General features: G+C 46.0%; 1 long non-coding RNA gene and 1 pseudogene across 1 annotated transcript; one reads left to right on the forward strand and one right to left on the reverse strand.

The window, feature by feature from the left end:
• Nucleotides 1-12,645: 12,645 nt before the first annotated feature.
• Nucleotides 12,646-14,272, forward strand: LOC103717929 (NADPH-dependent aldehyde reductase-like protein, chloroplastic pseudogene; annotated as a pseudogene).
• A 1,306-nt stretch (nucleotides 14,273-15,578) lies between these two features.
• Nucleotides 15,579-17,838, reverse strand: LOC120104057 (uncharacterized). The gene is made up of 2 exons (XR_005506478.2): nucleotides 16,101-17,838; nucleotides 15,579-15,889 (listed from the first exon to the last, which is right to left on the reverse strand). It is a non-coding gene; the product is annotated as an uncharacterized LOC120104057 (long non-coding RNA).
• Between the last annotated feature and the right edge of the window lie 9,557 nt (nucleotides 17,839-27,395).

The raw sequence follows: 27,395 nt of genomic DNA on the forward strand, positions 1-27,395 counted from the left end.
TCTCCCATTGTCTTCTTCTTCCTTCCATCTCCTTCCTAGTCCGAAGCGGCCGATCTTCCATTACCTCCGACGAACTCCCACATGTGTCCCTCTTTCATCTGCTCGGAACCCCTTTTTTCTTCCCTCTTCCTCTTTCTTTTTCTTAATGGGTCCTGGTCCGACTGAAATCGGGTCCACGATGAGTGAGTTAGAGGTTGAGATGGTCGAGGAGTGGTTCTTTCCTCGGCGAGGGTTCCGTTTGGAACCCGCTGGGTTGGGGGATCGGGTAACGAACCCCCCCTAAGGTCGGATCGGAGTGTATTTGGAGGTACTCTGGGCCGGCCTACACTTTCCCTTCCATGGGTTCCTGAACGAGTTGCTCGGGGAGTACCAACTCGTCTCGGCGCAACTTGCTCCAAACGCATGGAGGACGATCATCGGGTTCCTGTCGTTGTGCATAGCGTACGAGATCCCGTCTTTCGTGAATGTCTTCCGGCGGCTCTTCATGTTGAAGTCCAGCCCGGGAGACGGGGAGTGGCTTTATATCGCCCTTCGGGCGGGTCGGCCGCTCTTCCAGGACGCTCCGATGTCTATTCACGCCTGGAAGAAAAAGTTCTTTTTGGGTTCCGAGCGATCGTGGGGGTTTGACCCTAGGTGGAGGCAGAGCCGGCTCAGATCCGCCAACAAACTCCCCAGGCTTTCTGTACGCAAGCAGGGGATCCTTAACACCGTTCGCGGCCTCGGGGATGGTATTCTTCTGAGCGGCCTCGTGAGCGAGGACGCTCTGGTCAATGTCGGTCTGAGCTTGGCGCGTCCTCAGGATAAGGATAGTAATAGAAAGGTTTCCTTTTTCTTTTTCTCCGTAATATTTTGCGAATTTATCTTGCTCGTCCTTGCAGACATTGCGAAGATGGTGACCAAGAGCGAAGTTTTGTACGCTCGGTTCCGAAAGAGGGCTGCCGAGCTCGGAGGAGAACCGCTCGAGCCCAAGAAGAAGGCAAAGGTCTCGGCTGACGGGGCCGCCGAGAAGAGCGCCCTCTGGATCGGGTCCTCTGAAGCTGCTCGGAGGGAAGGCTCGAGCTCCGAGCCCGGGAGCTCAGCGGGAACTGCTATGGCGCTTGCATGCCCGGCGCCAATCTCGCAAGTCCCCCCTCAGCCGCCCCTCCGACCCGAATGCCCGGCATCCGAGCCGGGCAGCAGCCGAGGGGCTGTGAGGCCGCCCTCGCCGAAGGCGACAAGGCCCAGCCTCTCCGACTGCCGAAGAATGAGGGCCAACAAGAGAGGCGGCCCTACGCTCCGGAATGGACGGTGTGCGAGGGCGACTCAGCCCTCAAGAATGTTGAGACGACCCGGCAGATCTTCCGCGTTGCGCTCCTTCCAGCCGATAGGGCAAAAATTCAGGCTATGAGCCTGAATAATTTTTTGGAGTCAACTCGCCTCTCCGCTATTCGGGTAGGTCTTCATTATTTGCTGTTATTTATTCCTTACACTTTTAGGTTTTATACCGTAATTTTATCCTCGGCCTAATTTCTATCTTGGTTGCAGCACCTCCACGAAATCGAGACACTGATCGCGCTCGGGGCAGATTACAAAGAACGAGCTCGTCGGAGTTCTCGGGCACTAGAAGAGGCTGACAGAAGGCTGGTGGAGCTCGAGCTCCACAAGAAGGCTGACAGAAGGAGCTCTTGCTTCGAGTGGGCGCCACTGAGGACGAAGTCAAGCTCCTATCCATGGCGCTCGAGGAGGAGAAGGCCGCTCATACTCTGGCTAGATCAGAGTTGCGGGCCGCCGAGGCTCGTCTGGCCGAGGCGCAATCTCTGCTCGCCATCCGCGAGCAGAGAGTAAAGGAAGCGGAGCAGAAGGCCGAGCAGCTCGAAGCACGGGAGAAAGAGGCCCAGGAGCGGGCTCAGAATGCCGTCCGGCTCTTTCGAGAATCGAAAGAGTTTCAAGAGCTGCTCGAGGAGGAAGCCGTAAACGGCCTTATCCAAGGGTTCAACGATTTCCGCAATCAACTGTGCCAGCTCTGCCCCGATTTTGATCTCAATCTACTTCAGCCCGGAGCTGGAGTCGAAGGCCTCGGGGCGAGGTCGGACGAGACGACCGGAGAGGCAGCTCCGGAGGCTCCCACGGAAGAAGCTGCTCGGGGAACCGCTCCCGAGGTCGCGGCTGAAAGCTCCGAAGGCGGTGAGGTTGGGGCTACTGCCGAAGGGGATCCGGCGGTCGAAGTCATCGAGGGCATCGAAGTCGAGCCCGGGGAGATCTCGGCTGGAGATGCCACGGCAGCCACCTCTTAAAACTTTGTACTTTTTCTTTCCCTTTTCGTAACAAGAGGTCGGCCCTTGTCTACCGCACGGCCGAGCCTTAATTTTGTACTTGGCCTCCGGGCTTTTGAATGGAAATATTCCTTTTCAACTTTCGTTCTTTCAATTCCTTTGTAGTTCACTTTTTAGCTAACGCTTCTCCAAGACTCTGCTGCTCAGGTTTTCGAGCTGCTAAGGCACTTTAGACCGAAAAAATGCCCGAGCTTGCCAAGCTCCTAAGCTTGAGCCGCAGTTTCGCGGTCGTAGAGCTTGGGGCCCCAGCTGCGGGGCGCCGTGCTCTAATCATCTTATTAGATAACTAGCTTGTGGCCCAAATCGTTGAACCCCCCGAGCTCGGGATTAAATTTCACCGAGCAGCCGAAAAACCGAACTAGGGTTCATGCGGGCGTGTTCGACTAGATTTCAGCTCGTAATCGGCTCGGCGGAGGACCCTGATATTGGCCGGGATTTTCATTTACATATCCAACATAAGAATGAATGGAATGTGCGTATCGAATAAGGCAGGCGCCGATCAGAGCGTACCTTCTCGGGGTTATATGCCCCATGCCGTGAATTGTTCTTAGTGGTACCTCAGCTTGTCATAGAGGACGACCCCAAGCTTAATCCGAAGCATGGGGTCGTAACCCTTTGAGCTCGTACATGAAGCTGTCGCAGGCTTCAAGGCGCCCAGATCTCGATCGAGGTATCTGACATCGGAACCAAGCCTCGATAGTCGATGGAGATCGAGCCGAGCTCGATGGTTGATGGAGATTGAGCCGAGCTAGACGGTCGATGGAGATCGAGCCGAGCTTGATGGTCGACGGAGATCGAGCCGAGTTCGATAGATGGAGATCGAGCCGAGCTCGATAGCTGATGGAGATCGAGCCGAGCTCGGTAGATGGAGATCGAGCCGAGCTCGATGGTCGATGGAGATCGAGCCGAGCTCGATGGATGATGGAGATCGATGGCTGCATCTCGAACTTTTGGATGATCGCGAACATTTATTTCCGGAGGGGATCGCGAGGGTACTATCCCATCATCCCGATATCGAGGGGTTTGGGTACGCACTGTCGACACTTGGGGCATCCCGACCTTAGTCGAGGAGGCGCATATTGGGGACCGCGAAGGTACTACCCCGTCTTTCCGAAGTGTCGAGGGGTCTGGGCACGCACTGTCGACACTTGGGGCATCCCGACCTCAGTCGAGGTACTTAATGGAGATCGAGCCGAGCTCGATGGTCGGTGGAGATCAAGCCGAGCTCGATGGCTGCATCTCGGACTTCTGGCCGAGGCGTCTAGCGTCGTCCGGCATTAATTATAGTATCCTAGCAGGATCGCATATCAGGTTGTCTAAAGATTACGAAACTTCCTATTAGGACGAACGCGATCATAAATGAAGAATAGCAAAAATCACTGAAGAAGATAAAACTTATGCTCAGAACAGAGAAACCCTCGGGGCCCTATTGATGATACACTCGGAGGTTTTCGAAACTCCAACTTCGTGGAATGGGGATCCCTTCGAGGGATTCGAGCTTGTACGCTCCGGGTCGTTGGACGCGCGCGACCCGATAGGGTCCTTCCCAATTTGGGGCCAACTTCCCTTGCTCGGCCAGCTGGGAGGCTTCAGCTCTTCTAAGGACGAGGTCTCCCACTTTGAAGGATTTGAATTTGACCCTGGCGTTGTAGTATTGCGCCACCTTTTGCTGGTATCTCGCCATGCGGACCTGGGCGGCTTTCCTTGTCTTCTCGATGAGATCCAGGTTGCTCCTGAGCTGCGTAGCACTGGAGTCGGCATCATAACATTCTACCCTTGGAGAAGGGAGTCCGATTTCCAACGGGATGACGGCCTCCGTTCCGTACGTTAAGTTGAAGGGAGTCTCGCCGATGGGTACGCGGAATGTGGTCCGATAAGCCACAAGACGTTGTATAGGTCTTCGACCCACTGCCCTTTGGACTGATCGAGCCTGGTTTTGAGTCCCTGCAAAATAGTATGATTCGTTATCTTGGTTTCTCCATTTGCCTGAGGATGTGCAACCGAGGTGAAACGGTGGTCGATGCCGAGCTCCGAGCAGAATTCTCTAAAATGAGCGTTGTCGAACTGGCGGCCGTTATCTGATATGAGGATGTGGGGGAGCCCGAATCTACAAATTATGAACTTCCAAATGAAGTCCTGCATCTTCTGCTCGGTGATCCGGGCCACTGGATCGGCCTCGACCCACTTCGTGAAGTAATCAATGGAGACGATCAGAAATTTCCTCTGCCCAGTCGCCAAGGGGAACGGTCCCAGGATATCGATTCCCCATTGAGCGAATGGCCAGGGAGAGCTGATTGAAGTCAAGGGGGCTGAGGGTCGGCGCTGGATGTTGGCATTCCTCTGGCACCGGTCGCATCTCCGAACAAAATCCAGCGTATCCTTCTGGAGTGTTGGCCAATAGTATCCCTGGCGCAAAATTTTGTATGCCAGTGCTCGGCTTCCCAAATGGTTTCCGCAGATGCCTTCGTGGACTTCGCGCATTGCGTAATCCGCCTCCGACGGGTAGAGACATCTGAGAAGGGGAGAGGTAAAGGATCTCCTGTAGAGCTTGCCTTCATACAGTATGTATCTCGAGGCTATGCGCTTGACTCGACGAGCCTCACGCTCATCGTTGGAAAGAACTCCATTCTGTAGGTAGCTAACGAGCTCATCCATCCAGCTTGGCTCAACGTCGATACAAAGAGCCGGTTCGGGCTCCTCTGTGCTGGGAATCTGGAGGTACTCCAGTGCTGCCGCTTTTGGGAGCTCGCTTATGCGGGAGGACGCCAATTTTGATAATTGGTCGGCTCTGAGATTCTCCGACCTAGCAATATGTTGAATGTGGAAGGAACCCAGAGTCAAAGTGAGGTGCCGCACCTTCTGGAGATATTTTTGCATTGTCGGCTCCCTTGCTTCGAAGTCCCCCAAAATTTGGCTTACAACCAATTGGGAGTCACTGAAGGCCTCCAAGTTCTCGACCTTCAGCTCTCTAGCCAGCTTAAGCCCGACTATGAGCGCTTCGTATTCCGCCACATTATTAGAGAAGAAAAACTCGAGGCGTAAAGCCTGCTCGGCGACCACTTCATCTGGACTGGTGAGAATGAGGCCCGCTCCGCTACCCCCCGAGTTCGAAGAACCATCGACGTGCAGAGTCCACGTCGACCTCGGGGTCTACTCTGCTGGCGCGGGTTCGAGCTCGGCCTCGTCTGGCACAGTGCACTCGACTATAAAATCGGCGAGTGCCTGCGCCTTGATCGCCGGTCTGGGTCGGTACTCGAGGTCGAACTCCCCGAGCTCGATGGCCCACTTTGTAACTCGGCCAGCGCGATCTGATCGCTGCAGGATCTGCTTTATTGGCTGGTCGGTCAACACGGCTACCGTGTGAGCTTGAAAGTAAGGCCTGAGCCTTCGAGCTGAGACGACCAGGGCGAAGACGGTCTTTTCCAGCTTGGAGTATCGGGTCTCAGCATCTCTCAAAACCCAGCTGGTGTAGTATACTGGCTTTTGAAGCTTGCTCTCCTCTCGAACCAGGACCGAGCTCACTGCTATGGGAGAAACGGCTAAGTATAGGTAGAGGAGCTCGCCCTGCTGAGGCTTCGTAAGCAGCGGAGGAGTGGCGAGAAGGCACTTGAGCTCTTCGAAGGTTTGCTGGCATTCTGCCGACCATAAAAAGTTCTTTGGCTTTTTGAGAGCCGCAAAGAATGAAAGGCAGCGCTCGGCCGATCGGGAGACGAATCTTCCGAGAGCTGCAACTCGGCCTGTAAGCCGTTGCACTTCTTTGACTGTCCTTGGGGGCGTCATCTCTTGGAGCGCTCGGATATTCTCAGGATTGGCCTCGATTCCCCGCTGTATAATTACAAAGCCAAGAAACTTGCCCGAGGTGACTCTGAACGCACATTTGGCAGGATTGAGCTTCATCCGGTACCTTCGGAGCGTAGAGAATGCCTCGTTGAGGTCGGTCACATGATCTTGCGCCATGCGGCTTTTCACCAACATATCATCAACATAGACCTCCATGTTTCGCCTATTTGATCTTTAAAAATTTGGCTAACCAGCCGCTGATAAGTCGCTCCAGCATTCTTTAGGTCGAAAGGCATTACTATGTAGCAGTAGGTGCCCCCGTCAGTGATGAAGGCTGTCTTCTCTTCATCCTCCGGCGCCATCCGAATCTGGTTGTACCTTGAGAATGCGTCCATGAAAGACAGTAGCTCGTGCCCCGAGGTGGAATCCACAAGCTGGTCGATGCTAGGAAGTGGGAAGCTATCTTTTGGGCAGGCCTTGTTCAGGTCGGTGTAGTCCACACACATGCGCCATTTTCTGCTAGCCTTTCTGACAAGGACCACATTGGCGAGCCACTCCGGATAAGATATCTCCCGGATGAAGCCGGTCTCGAGAAACTTGTCGACTTCCTCGGCTGCTGCTCATTGTCGCTCTGGAGCAGCACTTCGCTTCTTCTGTCGTACAGCCTTACAGGTTGGCTTCACTTGGAGTCGGTGGACCGCGACCTCCGGATCTATTTCCGGCATATCGGCGGACGACCAGGCGAAGACGTCCATGTTGTTCCGCAGGAAGCTGACAAGACGATCTCTCTCGCGAGCATCGAGGCCGAAGCCAACCTGCACGGTTAGCTTGGAAAAATTCTCTTGTAAAGGGATTTGGATAAGCAGCTCACCAGGCTCTACCCGCTTCTTCTGAGGGCCAACCCGTGCCTCTAAGGTTTCGGCCGGGAGCTTGCCATCTGGTGTCGGAACCGATACTTTGGCTGGTTGCTTTGCCTCGTGGGTCGCCATGTAGCATCGCCTTGCTACCGCCTGGTCTCTACGAACTTCGCCGACTCCTTGGCTGGTGGGGAATCGCATAAGCAGGTGGCAGGTTGAGACCACGGCTCGAAGAGCGTTGAGCCCAGATCGTCCGAGGATGGCGTTATAGGCCGAGGGCAGACGTACTATGAGGAAATCCATCCTCACAGTACTTTCTCGGGGAGCGAGCCCAACCGTAACCAGGAGATCGATCTCGCCCTCTACCGGAACTGAGTCCCCAGTAAATCCAACCAGCGGGGCATTCATCCTCCATAATTGTTTCTCCATCATCCCCATTCTAGAATAGGCGTCAAAATACAAAACATTCGCCGAGCTTCTATTATCAACTAGAACACGTTTTACATCAAACTTGTTCACAACCATAGAGATGACCACAGCATCGTCATGGGGGGTTTCAACTTCCTCCAAGTCCTCATCTGAGAACGAGATAGTTTCGGAGGCGCGCAGGCGCTTCGGGGCGGTTCCTTCCTCTGCAGCTCGTCCGACCGAGGTTCTGCCTCGGATGGTGTTAATGGTTCCGGCGATGGGTCTGTTGGCATTTGGATCTTCCGGCTGTGCGGTATCCTCCGCTGGCCTTTTCTCTTCACGCCGGTTCCATACGAACCGGTCGAGCACTCCTTGGCGGATGAGTGCCTCGATCTCGTCCTGGAGCTGGAAGCAGTCTTCCGTATCATGGCCGTAGTCCCGGTGGAAGCGGCAGTACTTCCGGAGATTGCGCCAAGCTCCAGGATCCCGCCTCGGGGGCGGAGGCTGGAAGTACTCTCGGCCTTCGATCTCCATGAGGATCTCGGTCCAAGGAGCATTAAGGGGAGTGTAATTTTCGTACCTCCCATTGGATATGCGGGGCCGCGGTGGAGATCTCGAACGGGACGGGGATCTTGGTCGGAGAGGTCCCCGCAGCCTAGGTGGACTCTTCAGACGAGGCGGGTTCTTGGCTCGGCGCAGAGATGGGCTTCTGGGACGGCCGCGCTCCTCACGATGCCTCTTTTGCTTTTTGGAGGTCTGCTCGGCCCCACCCCGCCTAGAAGCTACGGCTTCCTCGGCCTTTGCGTACTTCCGCGCCCAGACTAGCATTTCGGTGAAGTCAGCTGGGAAATTCTTCTCGATGGAGAAGAGAAACCTATAAGACCGAGCTCCAGTCTTGAGTGCCGACATGGCGATTGACTGGTCGAGCTCGCGGACCTCTCACGTTGCAGCAGTGAAACGGTCCAGATATTTCCTAAGCGACTCTCCCTCCCTTTGCTTTATATCGAGGAGGGAGTCTGAAGTCCGCCGCTGGAGTTGGCTGGCAGCAAAGTTGGTAGCGAACTGCCTGCCGAGCTGCTCGAAAGAGGAGACCGTGCTCGGTTTCAGCCCGGCAAACCAGAGCCGAGCTGCTCCTCGAAGCGTTGCTGGGAAAGCCTTGCAGAGCATGGCCTCCGAGGATCTTTGCAATGCCATCAGGGCCCGGTAACTCTCCAGGTGGTCGAAGGGGTCGGTCGTGCCGTTGTAGGGCTCCACCTGGGGCATCTTGAACCTTGGCGGGACTGGCTCATCCTCGATTTGTTGGGAGAAAGGGGACTTCGTGGTAAACTCGAAGTCGACCTCGCATCTCGCCCTCCTGCCGTGGAGTGCCTCGATTTGGCGCTCCAGCTTCTCGACTTTCTTGTCGAGTTCGTCACCCTGGGGGGCCGCCACGGTGGTCTGCTCGGGCACAGGTTGCCCTGGGACTGACTCGATCTCTGACGATTGTGGCCAATCGCCTGAACCCCTCACTTGGGGTTCTCTCCAGGAGGATGGTCGGGCGTGGGGATCTTGACCTTGGGGGGCCGGTCCACTAGGAGGGGGCACCAGTTGAACCGGAGCCTGAGGAAGTGGCGCCGTCGGGACGCCCCTAGGTGGCAGGCCTTGGACGGCAGCAGCCAAGGCCTGAACCTGCTGCACCAAGGTATCGAACTGTTCCGGTCGAACTTGAGGAGCCGAATCGGCCGGAGATGGTGAGTTCTGGACAGAGTGTCCAGGACTAGGTGGAAGACGTCGGGAGGCATTAGAGGCTCCCTTGCTTCTCAGCTTCATGGCCGCGACTCGGTCCCCTTCCTCTAGCATCAACTGTTGCTGGAATTCGGACCCGGGGGCGACCACTGGGCCGGGAAGGAGGAGCTCCGGGAAAGCTTGGCGAACGGCGGTGATCCGGCGATGTGCGGCGTCCTCCGGGAGACCTGCAAGAAGCCGGTGGCCGGGTTTTTCCGGCGCCGGACCTCCGATGCTTAATTCAGAGAGATGGCCCAAAGACATGCAAGAGAGGAGCTCGAGTCTAAGAGTCCCCCTTTCCCCCCTCAGGAATTTCTTATTTATAGGGGGAACGGGTTTACCTGTGATGGGACAGAGCGGAAGTACTGCCGTATAGTTGGACGTACAGTGGAAGTTAATGCTTGATCGTGTAAATCAATGTTGTCCTCGTAGGAGATCAGGCCGAAGTCTTTGAATTACTACGGAACCATGCTGTCGTTTATAGCCAAACAGGTTTGCCGTGTGGAGCTAAGCATTCATAGACAACAGGAGCCATGCACCTTAATTGTTGAGTGAGCCACATGAGCCACATGCCAGCAGAGGTTACATGCATTGATTGTTGAGTGAACTAGGTGTTTGGAGAGACCATAAGCTTTAATTGTTGCGTAAGCTGAATGTCTGGAGAGACCGTTCGTATCGATTGTTGGCAAGGACACGGCACGATTTGTGGGAGAACACGATAATGGTGATCTACCGCCCGGATGCTTCCTAGTCGGAGGAGCCGCTTGGGCATTTTCAAGCCCTTGAGTCGGGATCCATTCAGCCGCCCCTTGCTCGGGGGGGGGGGGGGGGGGGGGGGGGGCGCCCGGTCGCCTCCTGCTCGAAGGGGGGCGCCCGGTCGCCTCCTGCTCGAAGGTCGCCTTCTGCTCGGAGGGAGGCTTGGTCGCCTCCTGCTTGGAGCGAGGCTTGGTCGCCTTCTCCTCGGAGGCTTGGTTACCTCCTGCTCGGACACAATCCTTTTTCCCCCAATAATTTCCTTGTCTGATCAAATTATTTGGTTTCTTGTCAGACCATTTTTGACAGATTTCTCATCTTCAATGTTGGATTCTCTCTGCTATGGACCCTGGCTTTTAGGGCTTCACATTTTAATTGTCTCATGTTCAGAAATTGATGCTACTCTTTGGTTCCCAGCATAGTTTTGAGTGACTTCATGAATGCTGCAAAGTTTTCTTTCCTTGTCTCCTCACTCTGTTTTATTGTTAATTTCAAAACGGGTTTCTGATTTACAGAATTAGGATCCTGACTGTGCCAGTTGCTAGAGGAAGAATTTGTGACCAGCTTCATGCATGTAAGCCTCTACCTTATTTAATTGCAAACAGATCTGCTTCCTGTGCCAGATTTTAGCATTGACCTTTGTGCTTCTCTCATGAGAAGGCCTGAATATCTTATAGTGCGACTGACTTTAGTTTAAATTTCTGGCAATGGAGTTATTGATTAAATGCATCAATGTCTTTAGTTCAGTGTGTGATTCCAAAGTCCCAAATTTGCAAACTTCACCATAGGCCAATATAAGCCTATCCCCGGATCAGTATCGATCGTAGAGATCGAGTATTGATGTTTTAAGCCAATGTGCTATGATACCAGATCTCCAATGCACTGCAGAACTCTAACTAAAGCACTGGATGGGACTCATGAGATGGCGTCATCTGCTGCTGCAGTTGCCTGCTTCTGATCATGATCACCCAAGATGGTTCCCGATAAGCATGCTAAGGCCGTGATGGTTCCCGATATGCATCCCGGTAATCATAGCGACACTAGTCCAGGACCTCTACTGAGGTCGATCCGGGTCGATAATGAAAACATCTGGGACCTCTTGCTAGGTCAATTGAATCATGCAAAGAGAGAGAAATAAGAGAGAGAAAACTAGGAGAGAGGAGAGTGAAAGAAGAGAGAGAGAGAAAACTCTTTTTCCTTCTCAAAATAGGGGGAGAGCCCGATCTCACCCTCATCTTCTCGGAATAGGAGGGGGTGTGACAGCCCAAGGTGGTCGAGCTCCGGCGATAGCGGCCTTCAGCTGCGGCACCATCGGCGACGGTGGTCGACCGACACGAAGAAGGAAAGAAAAGAGAAAGAAGATCATCAAAGAACTCTTCAAACTCGGCATGAACCATGGATAACTCCCAAACCGATAGTCATATGCTCTTAGGGGTCTTAGATGGTGGCAAAACTTGGCCAAATCTGGCGGCCGGTGGAGGCAAAACTTGGAAGAAAGAATCGCCAAAATAGTGTACCCTTATTTCGAATGGATCTCGGTGACTTGTCGGCTTAATTCAACATGGCAACAACTCTAAAACTAGAAAAAAAAAGGAGGAGGAGGCAAAGAGCTCTCACTTCGGTCCGGCGAAGATCCGACGAGGTTTTCGATGAGGAATCAAGGAGGATACTCTAAGAGGAAGACTTGAAATCGGCACCCATTCTTGGGTCTTCGTCGATGGAGCTAGGAGGAAGGAGCCTTAAAAAAAAAGTCTATAAGGTTTTTGGCCGGTCTTTAGGTTGTTCTAGGACCCCCGGAGCTCGTCGGAGTCATGGGAGGAAAAAGACTCCTAATCGGAGTCTTCTTCTCCATCGCGTGCAACAAGCTAATTGAGCCTAGCCTCTTTGATTGAGCCCGCCCACAAGTTGGGCTGGGCGCACCAGATCAGGCTGAGCCGGGCCATTTGGAGCCGACCCAGTAGCTCCATTTTTGTTTGTTATTACAAATGATGAGAAAAAAATTCGGTTCAGCTGACAACGACAAAATTCGTTGTGTGTTAGCCACTTCAATTAAATTTTGTAATGTACGTTTTTTCGGAATTATAATTCTCGAGCATTCAAGCGACCACAGGAAACGCTGCATGTTTCAAACCATCAACACCGATTGGAAACCACTGCAACGCCCATAGATTAAAGTTCCCCTCCACTATAAAAGAGACCTGTTCGTCTTCCTTCTTCGCCCGCCACTCTCTTCCTCGGGCCTCATGAGCTTTTTCTTCTTCCTGCATGACGTTCTTCTGCCTTCTAATCCTCACCTTCTCAGCTATCCCTTCTTGATCTTTTAGGGCTCATATAAAAAGCCGTCCCATCCGCTCCCTCCCTCGCCACTTTCTCCTTGTCATCCTTACTACTCTCTCTCTTTCTCTCTCTCTCTCTCTCTCTCCCTCCCTCCCTCCCTCCATCCTATGAAAAGAAATCCTTTATAACTCTGATTGTCCTTGGTCTCTACCTCTAATGGAGGAGCAAAGACTCCTAAAACGCTCCGTCTCTAATGGATGGAGGTTGAGTTTTCACAGACCACTTTTTCCTCTTCAATCCAACTGTTCTCGAAAACTGAAGACTAACCGAATATGGCCTCCAGAAATGGAAGACTGATCGAACATGGTCGGTCTTATGTTATGCATGCCCAGTGGAATGATGCATAACAGTCATCTGTTATGCATCATGCTGACCATGCAGGGGGATGTTGCTAGCAGCAGCCACGAAGCATGGTATATGTGTTTTTCGTGGAGATGGCCACCCTAGTAATAGTTCTTCTGCAGTTCCAGTCTCATGGTGATAAAGGAGCACCAAAAGTTACCTTGTCCATCTCAGTTGAAACGGAGTTTCGGACAGAAGTTGATGGTGGATGATAGGTTATGCTTGCCATTGCCTTCCCGTTTTTCTGCCCTTTGATTTTGAGGAGGCTTGTTTATCTTGTGGTATATATTCTGCAGTCGAACACGAATGGCATCCTATTAAAAGTTTCTCTGACTATGTACTTGTTGAAGGTTGATAGCAATGGTACAAGAGAAATTGTGAGAAGAGCTGGAGCATTTGTCTTATCGTGTGAAACGGGTTTTGATTTGTAAATTCTCTGATTTTTTAAATGGATATGGAGTCAAAATCCTGAATGCCTACGTTTGACCTGTGGAGAGAATTTAAGGAGATGGGGGCCTATGATGAGAGGGAGCTTCATCTTCGTGAGTCAATTGCACACATTTTGTCATGAATCGGAAGAGTGAATTTACTGATCCTCTGCTGCTTAGCACCTTGTTAGACTCCTAATACCAATTGTTAGACTCTTCAAATCAATTTAATTTGAGTTTGCTAAATGCTAACGAAGGTTATGCTGCCGACTGCCTTACAACATAAAAAGTGAAAAAAGCTTCATGATGACAAACAAATTATGCGAAGAGCTTCCCAAGACAGACTGCAGATTTTTTGAGTTCTTATTGGTTCTGCACGCTTGCGTCGTTTGGAAGCACCGAACTTCCCAATGGCCGCCGCCCAGAACCGTCCGTCCTCCCCCTCGACGGACGCGTGGCCATCGTCACAGGCGCCTCCCTCGGCGCCCGCCTAGTCCTCAACTACGCCTCCTCCTCCTCCTCCTCCTCCTCCTCCTCCCACGCACGGAGCTTAATTCTTCCTCCTCCTCCGCTCCTCGAACCGTTGCCGTCCGCGCCGACGTCTCCGACCCTGCCAACGTCAAGTCCCTCTTCGACCGGGCCGACTCCTTCTTCGGCACCGCGCCCCACACCCTCATCGCGTGCGCCGGCGTGTTCGACTCCAAGTCTCCAAGTATCCCTCCCTCGCCGACACCACCGTCGAGGACTGGGACGCCATCTTCTCCGTCAACGCCCGCGGCGCCTTCCTCTGCTGCCGCGAGGCAGCCAATCGACTCCAGCGGGGTGCCGGCGGGCGGATCATCACGGTGTCATCGTCGCTGGTGGGGGCGCTGAGGCCGGGGTGCGCGGCGTACACGGCGTCGAAGGCGGCGGTGGAGGCGTTGACGGAGAAGATGGAGCTGAAGGGAACGGGGATCACGGCCAATTGTGTGGCGCCAGGGCCGGTGGCGACGGAGCTCTTCTTCGCCGGGAAGAGCGAGGAGGCGGTGAGGAAGGTGGTGGAGGAGTGCCCGCTGGGGCGGCTGGGGGAGACCAAAGACATCGCACGGGTCGTGGGCTTCCTCGCTACGGACGCCGCCGAGTGGGTTAACGGCCAGGATGTCCGCATAGTTTGTTCTGTTATTTGTTCCATACCGACTTGGTCCGCATAGTTTCTTCTATGTTTTGTTCTGGTCCGCATAGTTTGTGGAATCCGACCGCGTAGTTCATTCTATACGGAATCCGACCGCGTAGTTCATTCTATGCGGAATCCGTCCGCGTAGTTCATTCTATGCGGAACACGTCCGCGTAGTCCCCCTATGCGGAATCCGTCCGCATAATTTCTAACATGCGGAACCGGTCCGCATAATTGATACTATGAGGAACGGTCCGCATAATAGGTACTATGCGGAATGTGGCCGCGTAGTTTTGTCTATGCGGAACCTCACCGCGTAGTTTATTCCATGCGGAACGTCACCGCATAGTTTATTCCATGCGGAACGTATCGTAAGATTTGTTCAATGCGGAATCTGTCCGCATAATTGTATCTATGCGCAACGTGTCCGAATAGCATATTCCATGCGGAATCTGTCCCGCATTAATTGCCATTATGCGGATCCTGTCCGCATAATTGCATCAATGCGGGACCAGTCCGTGTGGTTGCTTCTATGCGGAAACTGTCCGCAGAAGTTCCACTATGCTGATGCGGTCCGCATAATTTCCACTATGCGAAACATCTCATAGTTTCTTCAGCGCGTCCGCATAGAGAAATCTATACGGAAACTGTCCGCATAAATTCCACTATGCGGAACAGTCCGCATAATTGCTCTATGATGAACCTGTTCGCACAATTTCTTCTATGCGGAATGTATCCGCATAGTTTCTCCTATGCGGACGGGCCTACATAGTTTCTTCAATGCTCCGTTCTATGCGGATAGAGCATGTCCGTTCTAGGGGAAAGATGTCTGCACAGTCTGTTCTATGCGGTAGCTGGCCGTAACCCATGGAAAAAACCAGAAGGGAAAGCATGCAACTCTAGGAAGTAAGCATTCTTAAAAGGTATCATTGTTAGAATTTATTATCTATAATTCTTTAACTTAAAAGCTAAAAATCTGGCATGTTTTTAAGTCCATTTTGCATTAGAGCTTTTACATAATAATTCAAGACTTAATACAATTAAAATTTGCTCAAAAAAGGATGACACCATTCTGCTACCGAGAAGAAAACCACCTCATCTGCCTCATCTCACAACCAATTTGAGCAATTGGATGATGGAGAAGGAAACAAATAACTTCAGATCTTGCCACGAGAAAACCTGAGAAAGGGTACCATTAAGGTAAATCGAATGATTTGATGTGGGAGTGGTGCTGATTGGAAGCACCAATGGATGACTTTCTCAATAAAGTAGCTTGAAGAAATCACCATCCATCAGCAAAGTGGGTATCACTGAGCCCTGTATCGACCAACTCATAGACCCATTGCCAAACACTGAACCAGCTCATCAGCAGCACAAAAGGCTGGATAGGATGAATGAATGATACCGCTTTACATACAGTTTATAGATAAGCTAAATCAATAAATAAATTAAAATCGCATTGTGATTTTTTAATAAGAAACTCTCCTTCCAATAGGAAAAGCATTAAAAATTACGTTCCCATATGAAAACCACTGATACAATTCATAATAATAGTTTCGGATGAAATAGACTAAGAAAAAAAGTATAAGTAGTAAGGCTACATTGCATGTTTTTATTTGTTGATAATGATTTGATTAACTCAAAAAAATGCTGCAGGACTTGAGTGGAAGTAACACTTGTACTACAGCACCAGCAACATATCCTCAAGTTGCGAACATGATCCATGGAAGTATGCCTGAGGTGTACAAAATATATCTGCACCAAATGCTTTACAGTTTTATAAACTGACTACTAAAAGCAGACCAGAAAGCTTTCATCTAACAGAGCTAACAGGCATCCAGGAAGGAATTACAAAGTTTCTTGCACATACAGTCAGATGATGACTTGTACTATCTGTATTGATATTAAAGAGCAGATTAACAAAAGAATTTCAAGGAAAAAGAAAAATAAAGGTTGAGATTGATACCTTATGACCGTTCTTTGGATATGGGGCAGTGCCACACCTCCTGCAACACGCACAAAAGAACACGCATAAAGAAGTCTCTGCAGCTCATGGGGGAGCATAATAACTCTCTGCCACAAAGCAAAGAGTTACACCCCATGCCATGACCATCTTGCACCCATAATAATGCACCAGAAATCCTTCAACTATGGGTAGCATGAGGTAATGCCAAAGGAGACATGACTGTGCTGAGTAACTCCTATAAAATCAGAGAACAGAAGACAGTTCTAATGTCTAAAGCACATGCCTACAGGAAGAAAAACCTAATGACCTCGAAAAGAATAATTAATCAACAAAATTGTCACAACTGAGGTTGAAGCCTCAAATCACTAATAAACAAACAAGCAATCAAAAAACAAAAGCAATCCAATACCAGCACATTAAAATTGTTGTGCCTACAGTACCAGGCTCAAAAGTTGCTTTAGAAACAAAAATAGTTAGCCGAAGCAAATTTCCTTCAAATGAAATCAGCGAACTGGTCTTTTCTGGCCTGAGCTCACAGCTATAAAAGACTCTCACCTTCTTGGTGAATTAAATCAAACTGTTGCCATTAGAAAATGCAACATCATGGTGAAACAGCATTTGGCACCATATGGTGATCAGGGCGGGCATGCACAAGTCTACCGAACGGACACAGATTCGACATGGAAAGAGAGAGCCCTCATCCTACACTGTGATTAATGTTATAGGCTATCTTAACTGTCACTCTCAGCTTTTTCGTTGTCCCATGCAAAATTAAATTTTAAAAAAAAACAAAGAAAGATGATAAGGTATCTGAACTTTGCTAAGTGTAATCAATCTTATTTATTCTTTTCTTGCGAATGCTCCACATGAAATCCAACAGTGACATACTTGACCATCCCTTCGAATCGCCCTCTGGCCCATACTTGGCTAAAGATTTTCCTCATATTTGGCTACCAATGTTGCATTATATTCCCACATGCAGAATGAAAATTAGAAAGGAAAGCTTGCTTTTTCCCAGCAAAAAAAATGAAAAGCTTGCTTGCCTTTTCTTGACAAATTTTCACTTAATTTAAATCAAGCCCGTAAAATACAAGAAAATAAAGGGAAAATAAAGGAAAAAAAAACAAGCAGCAAGAACGACGCTTGATTCATGGTACCCATAATGCTGACCGTGACTGCATCAATATCATCTCTTTCTCCACCATCTACTCGGATAAAGCCACCAATCCTGCATCATTTCCCTTTCCGATTGTTTTCTTCATAGAAAAACCCGTCGAATCAAGATGATAAATCAAGAAACAAAAGAAAAGAATAAAGAATCAAGACCCGAGAAGCTAGAACCCTCCAAGAGTCCAAGAAAACCCTAGCCGGAGCAACAAACCTATAATTTCCACCGTACGAAATCAATACAACAAGTGAAACAAGAACCAAAACCCTAGGAGTACCAAGACTCAAACCCTAGGAGGACCAAGAATCAAAACCCTAGGAGGACCAAGAAACGCACAGAAAAAGAAGGAAAAGAAAGAATGGAGGGAGGGAGGAAGAGGGAGGAGGAGAGACCGAGAAAAAGGTAGTTCTAGTCGGCGAACCAGTTGTAGAGCACTGCAATCTTGACTCAAGGGCGGCTATACCTCTCGTCCACCGCTCCGTTAGGGCCATCTTCCTTCCTTCGTTCCTTCCTTCCTTCATCTCCAATCGCTCCCCCTTCCTCGCTCTCCCAGTCTCAACCGACGCTCCCGTTCGCGCTGTCAGAAGGAAGATATTTATAGAGAGGCGAAGGCGGTGGGTCCTCCGGAGATCCGTTGATGCCAGCCTGCCATGCGTTAAATCTCGCGCACATAACGTCTCTCTTTTCTGGTGTTATATGTAATCCCGTCCGTCTGTTTATGGAGTCGCGTGCTGGGTGTCGCGAAACCGATGATGTTAGCAGGTTGTACTCACGTTAGAGCTATATGAAATGAGTAACCGCTTTTACCAAAAAAAAAAGAAGTGATGTTATGTGCCAACTCATTGGATTTCAAATCCGCCATAGCGTGCATGGCAACTAGCAATCTCCGCTACGGTGAACTCGGAATAACTACCAATGTAAGATATAAATCTCGGAATAAAGGTATGAATATGCTGGCCATATGAAGGTATGAGCCGGTCTGTGCCGTGCTCAATGTGTGTTGCGGGCTCGAGTAGTCGTATTTAAAAAAGATTCGACTGCAGTGATTGGTTGGATCCAGCGGGCACCGGCAGCGTAGATAGGTGCCACCTCTTGTTTCGAGACATACAGGCCATGATTAGTGGCGGCATGGCGTTCCAGACTAAGTGTGTTTATAGAGAGGCTAATGAAGCCACGGATTGGGTGGCATCGTATGTAGCCGATCACTTCAGAGAAGCTCTATAGATTGGGGAGAGAAAATTGCCTAGATCATTCCGGATTTGCTATTATTTCAGTTTTCCTTACACACAGTTGAATTTTCTTTGCATGCAGTTAAGTTAAGAGTTAACTACTCAAAAAAGAGTTAACTGATGTCAAACTTTTTGCAACATTGAGCCTTCTTAACTTAAATGTGTGCAGAAAAAATTTATTTATGTTCCAAGATGATTAATTGCATGCCAGGCTAGATTAAGTGTGTTCCAAGCTTATTTAACTGTGTGCGGAGAAGATTTAACTTTGTGCCATGCTAGATTAAGTGTTCAAACATTGATTAACTACGTGCCAAGCTTACTTAAATATGTACCATGCTATATTACCTGCGTACTAAATTTACTAACCTAATTGCAATGGTGAGTTAACAGTGTTCGAGGTTATATGAATTGAGTTCCAAGCTTACTTAACTAATTGCAATGGTAGCAAATCCACTGTACCTATCAATATCATAAAGATTAGATTATTTGCCACTCACTCATTATTTTCTTTTCTTTCCTTTTCTTCTTTTCTCACCCATGGGGCTAGGTTAGGTTAATTGGATCTATTCCATTTTTCGGGTCGAGTCTTGGTTTACTAAATTTAGATTCGACCTGATCTGACCCGATCCGTTTGAATTTTGGACAATTATGGATTTCCAACCCTACGACCTGACCTGACTCAAACTAAACCCGATAAACTATTTGGGCCTGAAAAGGCATAAATTCATGTTGTTCTCTAAGTTATGCCTTATGACTGATGTGCATGTCTTGTATATAAGTAGTATTTTGCATCTTCAGTTTACAGCTCCAATTCAAAATATAGAATGATTCATGCAGTTTCATTGCTTGGTTTTGAAGGCTTATTAAAGAATAATAATCATTTGTAGCAACAAAGTAACAACTAGGCCTCGAAAAGGCCTAAGTATGAAGACATAGGTTGTTCCCCAGATAATTTGATTTAATAAGTGTTGCATGCTGTTTTTTTAGCCAGTTAACTTTATCTGGTTTGTAGTTTTTTGTCCTTCAATATCTAAAAGAAAAGTTATTGAAGCTGCTTTCTGTTCAGTCATACTCTTTCAGATTTATTTGGACCTGACTCGACCCCGAATTTTTTGGATTGGAACTGAGTTATATATGGACCGAGTCTGACCCGAATGACCTGTTGGGTCAGAAATTTTAACAATGGATTCGACCCAACTCGATCCAATTTTCTATTGGATTGGGTCTAGGTCCAGTATTAAGATTCGAACATGACACCGATTTGGGTTGGGAACACTCATAATGCGGTCCGACCCAATCCAATTGCACTCCTATGCTCAGTCCTTCTCCTTGTCTTCTCCCTTGCTGTCTTGCACTCTTCTTCATTTTTTTTTTATTTTTTTTATTTCTCCCACCATAAGCAATGGTAAGGCTGACGCCTCGAAGAAAGCCGGCCGGTAGACCATTCTCCCCAGACTCGGCAGCCGTTACCTTTGGTTGTGTCTGACGTCCAGTAGGGCCCGGACCGCCAGACGTAGAGATGGAGCTCGTCCAAACGGAGTATTTTGTTGCCAGTTGGGTTGCAAAAGCTCGTTCGGACAATTTGTCGAACAGGAGGGATGCGGCTATGGCTGCCCCCCAGCAAGAATATAAAAGCGAGCAACAAAAACAGGTTTCGAGATTTTTTTCTTCTTTCTTTCAATTATTTTTAAAAGTAACATCGCTACAGCATCAGATATCCGAATCAACCATACGGCCGTTTACAGCATAGGATCGAGGTTCTTAAAAATAACTTTGCCTGAAATCGCCAGCAACCGACTTATCTTATCCAAAACAAAACTAGACAAAAGTAGAAGGTGCATCAAAGATTATAGTGGGAAACTGTAGGAATAACGACGCCCAGAATATCAGCACCATGGATTAGATTATTTGCCACTCACTCATTATTTTCTTTTCTTTCCTTTGCTTCTTTTCTTTCCTTTTCTTCTTTTCTTTTTTTTCTTTTTTTTCTTTTATTTTCTTTGAATTTCTTTTCTTCTTTATTTATTTATTTATTATTTTATTTCATTACAATATATTTATTTATTATCTTATTTATTTATTTATATGTTCATTCATATATATATATATATATATATATGGATTTATTTATTTATTTATTTTTCTATTCTTTCTTTATTTTATTTTATTTTATTTTATTTTCTTCTTTTTTTTGCCTTTTTTTTCTATTTTCTCCATTGTGAGGCCGGTGGCACCAAAATGGGGCCGGGCCATGGCGGCCGCAAGAGGAGGCCCAGCCGCGGCCAGCTGCGGCTTTATTTATTTATTTATAATTATTTTATTTTTTATTACAATATATTATTTATTTATTTATTCATTTATTCATATGTATATAAATCAAGATGATAAATCAAGAAATAAAAGAAAAGAATAAAGAATCAAGACCCTAGAAGCTAGAACCCTCCAAGAGAGCCGGCCGCCAGACCATTCTCCTCAGACCCGACAGCCGTTACCTTCGGCTGAGTCCGACGTCCAATAGGGTCCGGACCGCAAGACGTAGAGATGGGGCTCGTCCAAACCGAGTATTTTGTTGCCGGTTGGGTTGCAAAAGCTCGTTCAGACAATTTGTCGAACAGGAGGGATGCAGTCATTTGGGGCTATGGTTGCCCCCCAGCTAGAATATAGAAGCGAGCAACAAAAACAGGTTGGTCGAGATTTTTTTCTTCTTTGTTTCAATTATTTTTAAAAGTAACATCGCTACAGCATCAGAGATCCGAATCAACTATACGGCCGTTTGCAGCAGAGGATCGAGATTCTTAAAAATAACTTTCCCTGAAATCGCCAGCAACCGACTTGACTTATCCAAAACAAAACTAGACAAAAGTAGAAGGTGCATCAAAGATTATAGTAGGAAACTGTAGGAATAACGACGCACAGAATATCACCGCCATGGATTACCCAACCAAGGGGTCAGTGGATATGAAGCTATACATCACCATGTCCCTGATACTTCCTTTAAGAACCACATACTTTCGGAGCACTCCCTCCTTATGAAAGCCAAACTTCTGCAACACCCTCTGGGATGCCTTGTTGTCCACGTCCACCAAGGCACCCACCCTCTCCAGTCCTTCCACCTCCTTAAATATGGAGCCCACCACCAGCCTCACCGCCGCCGTCACAATCCCCTTCCCCCAGTACTCGGACCCCAGGACGTACCCGAGCTCGCCCCGGCACCGCTCGTCGCCGGAGCCCAAGCTGACGGAGATGGCCCCCACGGGGCGGCCGCCGACGCAGATAGAGCGGAACCAGGGGTGGGGCAGCACCGTCTCCTTCACGTACTTGAGGAGGTCATCCTTGTTAGTGTAAGTGTCCCAGGTGCAGAATTTGCTCACCTTGTCGTCGGAAGCCCACACCATGAAATCGTCCACGTCCGAGAGGACGAAAGGCCGGAGGGAGATCTGCGGCGTCGCCTTCTCGCTTTCCTCCGTGTTCACCTCTCGTTCCATTGTGGGTGATTGCTGCACCTGAGGAGGACCTTTTTTTTTTTTTCCCAGGGACAAGTCTTCCTCAAGTCTTTATGGAAGCCTCCATACGATCCTCACTTCGGCAAGCTCGCCGTTCGTTTGACGGTTTCTCTCGTCATTATCCTTCGGGGTGTCATGTGCATCCAAGTATCCAACACGATTTGACTTTAGTCTCCTAGTTTGGGCTTGGACTCAGTATGGGGTAACCATGGACCTGTATCGCTTTGCGGAGCCTTTTCTGATTGTACCTGATCAAGACTAGTTGCTCGGTCTCGTATGGTTGCAACCCCTTTTTCTAAAGCCACTATAGCTGCAAATGGACTGGGTTGATTCATGAACCCGATCCAAACTGACTTATTTAGACTCGAGCCGACTCAATTTAAAGAATCCGTGGGGCTAGGTCGGATTCTAAAATTGGAACCGTTTCATTTTCTGAGTCGGATCTGGGGTTCCATTTTCTAATCCGATCCGATCTGTCCCATTTGATTTTTAGAGCAATTTTGAATTTTTTATCCTATGACCCGACCTGTCCCGACCAAACCCAAAAAGTATATGAGCTTGGATTTGGGATGACTATGTTTTAGTGTAGACTAGCCACCCTATAATGCAGTTTTTAAAATAGATTTCAGAAAAAATTGGGAGGAAAATATTTGGCCTCTAAGCAGCATAAAGAATATATATACACATCCCTCCCTCTCTCTCTCTCTCTCTCTCTCTCTCTCTCTCTCTCTCTCTATATATATATATATATGTATATCTATATACCTATACATATATGTACCAATGTACAGTTTTGTTATTCATTATTTCTCCTTCGTTGATTGGGTTGGAAAGACGCATGCATTCTTTTTTTTTAAAGGAAACTCAGGGTGGGTCCTACAATTTAAGACAAAAAGGAAAAAAAAAAAGATAATTGAAGGAGTAAAAAAGTTGAACTAATGATACTTTATTACAATTATTATGATAAAAAAGGATTAATATCAAAGATAAATTACTTATCCGTAGGTAATGTATTTCCTTACGAGTTTTATCTTTAAAAAGTTTGGTACGAATGCATTTTCTTCGGAGTTGAAATAATAGCTTTCTCTATAGCTTGAGAGGAAGAAAGTTCCGACCGAAAGTCTGCCATAGATTTGGTAGTGCTTGTAATTCATCCTACTGGAAAATTTTTGTCACCTTAAAACTAACTAAACCAATACCAAAATTCTGCAAACCAAAAGTAATTTGAAATATTAGTTGATATTAAGTATCTTCTCAACAACAGAAGGAAGGATATATCAGTGGGATTTTCCATCAGAGGCAAGGTTAAGTACCGGTGCACTGATTAATTATTAAGCTAATTTGCCAAATATTATGATATTTGCAATACTTGTTTCATTTTCAACAATAGTTACAATCAATTTGTACCTCTACAGAGAATAATTTAAAAAATATTATTTTGATATTGGATTGAGAATGTATTTTTTAAAAGAATTAAAGGAAAAAGAAGAAGAGATGTAATGTTACCATGCTATGGGAGGTTGATCATTTTTGCTATATTGGTTATAACAGAACTTATTTCCATAAATTTTTTACAGCAGCTCTACAATTATAACACACTTTTACCACCAACCATAGGAAGCATCGATCATCTTCAAAAAAGCTTTGTCTGTAAATTTTATCCCCCGAAATTTTTCTTTTTATTATTATTATATAAAAGTATAATACTCAACCTATCTTATAAAATTTTGATATACTAACTTATGGTAAATATTTTATAGCACAAACGCCGTAGTATTTGCAGTTCCTTTTTTGTTTACTTTCGTATTGTACCTAATATTTATTCCGATCTACTTGCAATAAATCTTTGATTTCTTTTCTATTAGCCACTCCTATTGGGGATCAAAAGCGATTTCTCCCTCTCGTGCCATGAATATAATTAGAGTGAATAGTGTTTCTAATTTGTGTTTTAATAGATGTACATATTTAAATAACAATGTATAAGTTTTATATACATTGAATGTAGTAGCCAAAAGTACCACATGGTAACATATTTCAATACTCGGTACTTTCTTGGATTTGTAAATTCATATAATAATTTGATGCACAAGTGGTGGATAGATAGGTTTTTTCTTAATACAATAAAAATAATAGGAAAACTTTTATTTTAGAAATTTAATATTAGTTTTCTTAAATAAAAGAACTACGAAGAAAGGCACCTTTATATGTTCTTCCAATCATACCAACAAAGATGACTACCTTTATTCCTTCTCTTTTACTTTTGCGAACAATAGCTTCATCAAATTTCTGAGCTAATTTATCCTAAAAGGTGATGGCCAACCTTTCCTTTTCACTAGTCAAATAAAATTTGATAGCACAAGGTAGAAAAGAAAAGAGGAAGAAAAAAAATGTATAAATGGTTATAAAAAAAATGAAAGCCAAGTTGGTTTACTTTAAGTTTTCTATCTCCAAATTTCTTTTGTAAACCAATCTTTCTCATACATATAACTAGGTAGGAGGGCCAACCGCTAAAACATGGCCAATAACATCTGCACAACAAAAGAGAAAAGAAAGTATTATATAACTATACTTTTATATTTGTTAGAAATAAAGTAGCTTTTTCAAAGCATACTTGTCAAATAAATATTATTATGCCTTCCCGATGGGATTTCACAAAAATCAACAAAATTAAACTTGTGTAGAGGTATAGCATCTGTGCTGTTGTCCACACAATGCATAATCGTCCATTTCTTCATGTAGATCACATATTGATGGACAATAGACTTGAAATTTTTTCTATTCTATGCAATATTAAAATTTTCCAAATAATATACATTTTCTTTAGTAAGAATGCTCACAAATCGACTGGCATCCTCTTCCCATATGGATGATTGAATAGAAATTCCCTATATATAGAAGAGATATATATTCGATACATCCATGTCGGTCTGGAAAGAAAAAATATCAACAAGGAAATAAGCTAAAATTTCAATAACCTCATCGTTAAGGAATATGCAATCAATATTAACAATCTAATTCTCCATATTTGGGTTTATGGAATCCCACATTCTTGAAAGCCCTACTTTTATTCTTGAATTACGTTTTTCTAGTATCAATGTAAATAACAAACTATACAATTTCTTTTGTTAACCTGTTTATATAAAAGATAGCATTCGATCAAATGATAATAACAATGAAATCAAGAAAGTAAAAGCAGCTAATCTAAAATAGTACCTGAAGGTAAATCAAAAAAAAAAAAAATTATAAACAAAATATTTGAGTATAATATTAATAATTTTGTGTTCTCAAAGTAGTTAAGTTATTTCATAGAAAGCTCAATGAGGTTGAAAGGTTATGGAAATATGGAGAAGCTTAGAAGAACAAATCTTAAAGATGGAGAAGTTTTTTAAAGACTTTTGGGAGTTTTTGTAGTGAACGAGTAAACCGTGGAGAATCCAGAGTCGACTCCTACCGAGCACAAGTCGACTCCAACAAAAGTTGAGTCTACCTCAAAATGACCGCAGACAGAGGATAGAAGGCAATAGAAAGTGGTCCTTTCACAAGCCGACTCTATAAGATCACGAGTCGACCTTAGTTAAGGATAGTCAATGACAAGTCGACCTTAAAGTTAAAACGAGTCGACCCTACAGTGACCACAAACTAAAGACAACGACTAGAAATGACTCTCCAACAAGTTTCTATGCTATAAAAGCTTCCAAATTGAATTGGAGGAGTGGGATTAAGAGGATTAAGTGGATCAGGTAAAAAAAGGAATGCAGGTCAACCTCCACTTTTTGAGCTTTAACTCGAGGACCAATTTGAGAAGCAACCATTCAAAACTTCCTCTCAATTCAGAGTGAGCTTCCAAAGATCTATAAAGAGAGAGCTTCATATTTCAATTATTGTGTTCGCTACAAGATTAAGAGCGAGCAAGAAGGAGAAACAAAAAAGCACCAAAATCTGTTTACTTCAAGATCCCAACATCCATACTAATCAAACTCGAGCCACAACAGCAAAAATCGAACCTTAAAATTTTTGTGTTTGTATTGTTTTTGCTTGTTCCCATCTTGTGCATTTATTTATAACTCATTTCACTATCATACTAAAATTCAAATTAGTTTTACTTAAGAATTTTTTAAGTTTATAAAAGTTTTTGAAAAATCCAATTCACTCCTAGCCTCTTGGATTGTCATCTTGAGCAACACTATTGAGTCTTTCTTCTTCTGAAATATTTCATGATGCATGATTGATAGTTTCAATTTTGATTAACTTCAATACTATATGATTTTATGTATCTCTCGAATTGGAACACGAAATTTATTTTTGTGAAAAAGAGTTTTGATTCAAAATAGTTTTAGACTCTTAGCCTGGCTATATTAAGAACTCCACCAATAGGGGTAAAATGGTACAACTTGATTAGTCCTAAAGGATTTATGCCACAAAAGTGGCCCAGCATTGTGACCCTACCAACGAGGGCTAAATGTTGGCAAAAGATCAAATCAAAGGAGGTTAAATAATAGTATACAAGTAATCCTAAAGAATTACACCACAAGAGGAAATGCGGAGCTGCGAAAAGGATTCTCTAACAGAGATAATATGGTTGTAGCTCATAACCGACAAGATGAATTTGATGTTTTGCAATTGGATCCATAAACAAAAACTTAAATTTTGAGAAAGTTGCATACATGATGTTTTGATAATACTGCATATCTAGATTTCGTTTCGAACTAATATATATTATATGATTATTTTTTGTAAAATTATTATCTTGTTGCCTAATTTATTCAATTGAAGTACTTATTGTTTAGTAGGCTATCTAGTTTATTATTCGATATCTTACTATTTGATTCAGAGAACTAGTTTGGTATATAATTTTACTATGGAAGAGTGACTGGAGGCAAAGTTTTGACTTCTCTAGCTTAGATTAGGATTTTATTAAGGTTCAATGTCACACTATTGAACATTATTAGAATTTATATGATTTGTTAAATCTAGAATTTAAATTTTTGACTTAGTTAATTGATCAATTATTCTATTGCTTGATTTATGACATCATGATGAGATGCCTTATGTAGAGAATCCACTATGAATATGCAGCAGTTGCCGCATCCCTATTTCGTGAATTTGGGTCGGGGGTGTGACACATATTTTTCTTGCAAGTTAATTTTTTCTAGAACAAAGAGTGGATGACCTCAAGCTTTTTCTCAACAGGAATTCAGCCATGCGTGGTTGAAATTTGACTCCAGAAAGTTGACATTAAGCAATAGAATGATCCAGATTGTATTAGAATGCTAGAAAACCATTTCTCTCCTACTTGACTATTTCATCATGTTTTGTTTTCTTCCTCATATTTATATCGAGACAGGTTTTTATAAGACAAATAGTATAGATTTAGAGAATCGCAATCGCAGATGAT

Source organism: Phoenix dactylifera, chromosome 1, assembly GCF_051530095.1.
Source record: "Phoenix dactylifera cultivar Ajwa chromosome 1, Ajwa_hap1_PhDact_Kaust_v1.1, whole genome shotgun sequence".
In the NCBI taxonomy this organism is placed as follows: domain Eukaryota; kingdom Viridiplantae; phylum Streptophyta; class Magnoliopsida; order Arecales; family Arecaceae; genus Phoenix; species Phoenix dactylifera.